The sequence below is a fragment of the Diadema antillarum genome, unplaced genomic scaffold, assembly GCF_040938485.1.
Source record: "Diadema antillarum isolate AM-2024a unplaced genomic scaffold, OU_Dant_1.0 seq00001241_RagTag, whole genome shotgun sequence".
NCBI lineage: Eukaryota > Metazoa > Echinodermata > Echinoidea > Diadematoida > Diadematidae > Diadema > Diadema antillarum.
Window position 1 is genome coordinate 224,036 of NW_027272028.1, and position 6,752 is coordinate 230,787.

A 6,752-nucleotide genomic window follows, 5' to 3' on the forward strand; every position below is an offset into this window, starting at 1 on the left:
GTGTAAAAGACTACACTCAATCAAATGTCCACACTTCACCAGTTGGTCACAGTTTATGCAATCCCAAATGATTTTCTTCTTTGTGATAAAATGAAAGCAAGTATAGAATGTTGGTTCCAATGAGCATGAATGTTATATTTGTTAAAGTCAGTAACAAGTATGCTGTAATTTAGGTTTTTAGAGTACTTCTTGAATTCAACATTCCATCCCCCATCGAGACAGCACTGGATTGCCGACGGCTGTCATTGGCGAGACATGCAAGCGAATACGGCGAAGTGTATGATATCACTCGCAAAAGATGATTTATGCCTGTGATATCGGCAAATCTCAATAACAAACAGCACCGCAGGGCCCTCTTCTTCCCCTCCAGTCCCCCCCCCCCCCCATCCCAGCTCTTGCCGTTTCGTCAATTTCATAAGAGTCCCCCGTGCCAATAATGCATCTGATCCTTGACTCTCAAATTGGCCTCTGTAAAGCCAACGTCATCTTACTACTCAAGACCTTCTTCCACATAAATCATGTCTCGCATTTTGAAAGCTCTCCACCTCCCCCCTCCCCCCCCCAAAAAAAAAAAAAAATATATATATATATATATATATATATATATATATGTTTCATGTGATCCCTGGGGTGGCAAGACCTTTTATCCCAATTGGCGTATATCAAGGAGCCTCCTAACTCAATTCTGAATATCAAAAGTGCTGATTTGAGTTTTAAAACAGATTAACTACTAATGTAGTGTTATTTTGCAAAAATGTTGCAATTTTTTCCTTCACCCTCCTGAAAATTTATGAGTTTGAGATATGAAGTCTTGCCACCCCAGGGATGAAATGTATATATGAATACATTTATATTGGGCTCTACCAACATAAGAACAAATCCCTGAATGTAAAAATGTAATGTTTTCTTTTATCTATGTGGTATTTCAGGGGCTGTAATATCTAGTGAATTAAGATCCAAGGAGAGGTGCATTTTCTTGTATTTTGTTTTTGTCACAACTGCATGTCTTTCAGTAAAGAAGTGAAAAGGGAAAATCTGACAATATCAAATCAAGCCTATGAGTTTTTGGTGGCAAATAATCCATCGTGTGGTTTTTGTGTGTGTTTGTTTTCTGTTGTTGTTGGATTTGTTTGTTATTTTGTTTGTTTTGCTCTAATTAAACTTTTAGGTTCATTACTTCAGGTTCATATTGAGTAAATTAATTATCGTACCTGCCTGTGGGCAGGTAGTATCCTAGGATTATTTATCACATGCTTTAATTTGCAATGGAAATAAAGTATGCTATACACACTTATAACTCAAAGAATATATATACATATATTGTAAAGAATTATATTCCTTAAATATTTGAACTCCTCTGTCACTGCTTATGTTCTTTTTTAATGACATGATAGTGTCAACTTCTGCATGAAAAAAGAAAAACAACAGCAACATTGATTCAGTTCCCCATTAATGGGGTGCTTTTATCTGCTCCCAAACCATTGATGTCAATTCCTCAAGCTCATGCATTTTAGAATGTCGCACCTCAGTAATGAAAGTGGACTATTGGATGCAGCCACGTCTTCAATCTTGCTGTCACCAAGGAACTAAAACAGATATTTATACTTGTGTTTTCTTTCTTTCTTTTTAAATATATATGTATATTTTTGAGAGGAAGCAGATGTGTCCTCTACAAAAGAACAAAAAATAAAACCACAGCAAGCTGAGGAAGGATAATCCTCAAGAGATTTAAGTGATGGCAAAAGACTTTTTGTGAGTCTTCTGCCAGCTTTGATAAATGCATTTTCTTCTGCAAAGAAGAATCCATGCATTTTCCCGGCTTTGAAAATCGATACATTTGATGTATGTGTCTGCCGTGTGAAACCTCACGAGACAGCTGTGCTTTAAAGTAGCACAGACCTGTCATACAGTGTTACAGTTGTCGGGTATAGCGACATATAGAGTAAGGCAGGGCTTACTTAAAGGGTGTGTACAGTTCTGGTCCAGGTGAGGATTTGGCATCTAATGTTTTGCGAGATATTCAGAAACCACTCTATGAGATGTCAAAGAGCATGCAATTCTAAGGGGTATCATAAGTTTATTTGATGAAAATCGGTTTAGGAATGGCTGAGATATCCAAAAACAAGGTGAAACAAAGAGATCCTAATAAAGTTGTGGCCTGTCGCCTTTTATTATTATCACTTTTTTTGGATATCTCAGCCATTTGAAAACCAATTTTCATCAAATAAACGTCGAATCCTTCTTCAAATTACATGCTCTTTAATATTTCATAAGAGGTTTTTTATCATCTCACTTAGGAATATTCAAAACATGAATTCCCACCTCAACCAGTACTGTACAGTCTCTTTAAGAATATTTGTGTGTGTATCTAATAATCTGTTGTGGCTTAGAGGTTAAGACTCCAGACTCTCATTTATAAGTTTCTTAGTCCAAGTCCACATTCAGCACCAGAAGTGCCTTACGTGGGGTACTGCAATCTTTGTTGTGGAGTCCTTTAGTAGGGGCTAAAGCCATCAGCCCTGTGGGGTAGTTAATAAGCATAAAATTGCTTTCCTAGGAGACAAACACTGGAAAAAGAGAGAAGAAATGAAAAGAAACGGTAAAATCCAAACTCAACTCAGAATTCAATTTATCATACTGTAATAGTCACAGAGGGGTTGTTAAAGACAGATGTCATAATGTATTAACCTTGGAGATGATATGGATCATAATGGATGCCTGGTTTAAAAGGAGTTTTTCTTTTTTTTAATCGTGACTTTGTAAATGTGAAACAACTTCTGTAATGTACAGCATGTACTGTTTCCATCTTTTTTCCAATAGATTTACATAATTACCAATTATATATTAAACAGTTTCCACGGAAATATAGTAATGCTGTGTAGATTTTATGAATAATCAATCTGCTTCTTGGTTATAGTAGATTACTTTGTATCATTTGACTTTATAGACCTTGAATCACTTTTTGGTAATACAGTGTCTTGCTTAAAATTCATAAATGCAGCATTGTTGATGTGCATAAAATAAGGCTTCTTTTTGTTGCCATGGTAACCTCACATTTTTGTATCGAGCTGAAGCATTTAAGCTGTTAAGGTCAAATTTGGTGTGCTTCAAGATCTATAGGTGTATTTCTGCAAAATGCTCTTTGTGCTTGTCCCAACAAACCCTGGTTCAAATTCTTTTTCATAGGAGTCGGAGCTGCTGGAGCTGGAGGTACACTAATCACCTTCAGTTATATTTCTAATTTCTAGTAATTTTTGAGAATCAAAATTGTTTTTGAAATGGCATGCAGTTCAAATTGCGGCTAGTACTTTCAGGTCAAGAACGTCTCTGTCTTGCAGCACAAAAGTCAGTCAGTCTGATGAAATCAAGTCATGAATCATGGGATAACAATTATATGCCATGGGTAGGAATGTGATCCATTAGTTTATGTAGCCACACCCCTGACCTTTCTGTACGGCAATCAGTCACATGATTTTGTACAACAGTGAGCACTTAATCGCTATTGCTATCCATTATTTAGGGAATGCAACAAATCTTGATGATACTGTTGTGTGCCTGGTAGAACAACATGAATGCATGCAATTTAAGGAAGAAGTGCCCCAGAGAATGATGTGAACACTGGCAAGTCCCATAAGTATAAAGCACGCCTTGCGTGCGTTCGCGTCATTTTCCTGGGCACACCTTCCTTGAATCATGTGCATTTGCGTCGTTCTCCGGGCAAGTGACGATACTTTATGCTTGAGGCCCGCTTGGAAAGTGTTTGAAACCATACAATGTTATCACAAAATTTCTCAAAACCCATTCACCTCTATGGGGTCCTCACAGCAGAGATCTTGGCGGATGTTCTTTGAAAATTATCTCAAACCAGGCAATGTAACGTAATGGAGGTTGGGTTATTTCCTGTAGATTGAATAAAAAGTAACAACAACACATTTTTTTTCCCTCTTCAGATTGCAAGTAACGAGTCATGTATGACAGCTTATAACTGGCTCACAAACAATGGAGGGAGTGGTATCAACTGCATAGTTGGTCATTCTGAACTAATGAAAATTACCTTTTCTTTCACTTAGTTGCTGACTATAGAAGCTATTGACCAAACCTGCTAGTCTTGGTCGCAGTGTCTGGATATAGAATTGTCATTGTATTATTAGCATTGCATTTTGTACGTCAGTGTTGCATTGTAAGGATCAAATGGCCAGTAGTTTGTACGCATGCACATTTCACACAAGCAGTGTATACCTCAGAGTGTACTGAAGTTTTTAGAATATCATTGTAGTCATTATTTTAACAGTTTTGATAAATGTGCATCTTTTAACAACGAATGGTATTTGTGCCTACAATTGATTCTTAGATGTTGACGAGTCCTGAAATAATAATCTTGGGTCATGAAATGTGTATACGTCAGTATGATGAAGGTGTTGATATCTCTGCAAATAAAATCTAATTTTTATACATTATATAGTGCTCATAGTGTTTCATATTGGTTTTTTTTGTGTGTGTATGTGTATGTGTGTTAAGGATGAATGGTGTCACAGAAATGCAAAGGTTTTGATTCACTAAACAATTTTGAAATATTCATTCTTTATCATAACATCTCAGTTCATGCTTGATTTATCTGTAAAGCACACCTTACTTTCTGCATATATATATATATTAATATTTATATATATTACAAGTTTCATTCATGAATTATATATATTTTGTATCAATAAATATAATTGGAGGACTATCTATCTTGTTATATGAAATGCGTTTGTGTCTCTCTCTTAATCTGAATACTTGTGTGATAGTATGATGATAACTGCTTTAAGTATACACTTACAAAACCCTTACTGTCCAAGTTTTCCATCAATGACTCATAATAAGGGATTACCTTCCTATAAGTAAAGTAGTATTTCAGATAGTGTGACAATCCCTGTAGATTTTATATTAATAGCTTTTATCCATATAAAGGAATCAATGTATAAAAGTGTGCATAAACCAAATTCAAATCATTCTTATGCTTTCACCTGGGTGGAAAGCAACTATTTCATATATGTTTTGTACATGCAAATGCTTGATAAAACATGCACAAAGTGTGTAGAAATTTAGATTATTTTATGGGTGTTATACCCCCCCTTTTTTTTTAACCATTAAACGTCTGTATATGCCTTCCAATATGACTAGAACATAGCATATAGCCCGTTGTATTGGCAAGAAGTTGGCAACTTATAGAGTTCCATAACTAATATAATGTACACCTAGCCATGGATGTTTTTATATCTTAGGTAGATATCAACTTACTATCAGAATTCAAGCAAGTTTGACACAATGAATATTTTTTTTCCCATCCTCTTTATCTTTTTTTTTTCCTGTCTTTTCAAATCTGGTTTTTGGTTTCCTTGCAACCCAGAGTAAGAGTACTATATTTGCCTTAATTAAAATTTCAAATTCTTGTACACGTATATTCACAGATCTGGGATCTTAGCTGGAATGCAAGATGGCTATATTTAGGCCTGTGAATTTGATCTAGGATCAGAATGGGTGATTTCACCATATAATTTCTCCCTTTCTCTTCATTTCCATCTCCAACCTTGATTGAAGAGAACAGTAAATGCGGCCTCTACTCTCAACATCTAAATCTCTCTCTTTTACCTTACCTCATAGGTTACTCCCCCCCCCCCCCCTCCAACCTGTAAGTGTGAAAGAGAAAAGTAAAAAGTCCTTCCTCAACATGTGTCTTTCCATCTCCGCCTTTGTTTCTATCCTCCTCTCCTCTTTCAATCCATCTTTCTGGTGATATTTTTTTTAATCTACCTACCCCCTTGCCTCTCTTCCCCCTCTCTAATCTTAGATAGCCTTCTCTCCTCTCGACACCCCTCTTTCTTTTGATTTTTTTTTCTTTTGTCAGTCCACCCACATGTCTCCGCCCTCTCTGTTCCTCTCTTTCCCCACACCCGTCTCCCTTTCCTATTTAAGTCTATATTTCTTTCCCTCCCCTCCATCTCTCTCACCCACCTGCACACAAACACTTGCACACACACCCACACACACACACGCACACACACATACAGGACACATGCACACACACACACATACAGGACACATGCACACACACACACACACACACACACACACACACACACACACACACACGAGACCTCGTTCCCCATCCAGTCTGTAAGTGTTAATTAAAGTCTGGTGCCCAAGGATTTTGACCCTTTCAAAAGGTGAGGGGCCGTTCATGCATGAGATAAAGTACCTCCACCTGTCAGATCGTGTTGTTCTCCTGTCTGGACTTTAGACTGGAGCGTATGTATCCGTGTGTCACAACAACCTTAGGCTAGCTTTTTAAAGGTGCATTCTTGCGGTCCACTCTTGAGAATTTTTTGCTTCCAAAATGACATTTGACGATTGAAGAACAGGGCCCTGTTGCATAAAACCCTTACCGCTCCTTTCTAGCGGTAAGTCTTCAAATTAGCGGTAAATTTTAGAATCCTTGATGCTGATTGGCTGTGATGCCTAATTTTGACGGTAGTTACCATTGCAATTCAACGGTAAGTTTTATGCAACGGGCCCCAGATTTCATGCGTCAATATTATCGGTCAAGATGCCAAATTAGTTCAAGTATACACAAACAAAACAAGCCACCCTCTCTTGCGCTAAGTGCCCGATTTTTGTGAAAAAGTGTACACATTTTTTATTGTGAGTTCGGCGTCGAATGTCTAATTTCACATGAAAATGTCACAATATCAAAACAGAGAAAATGATTT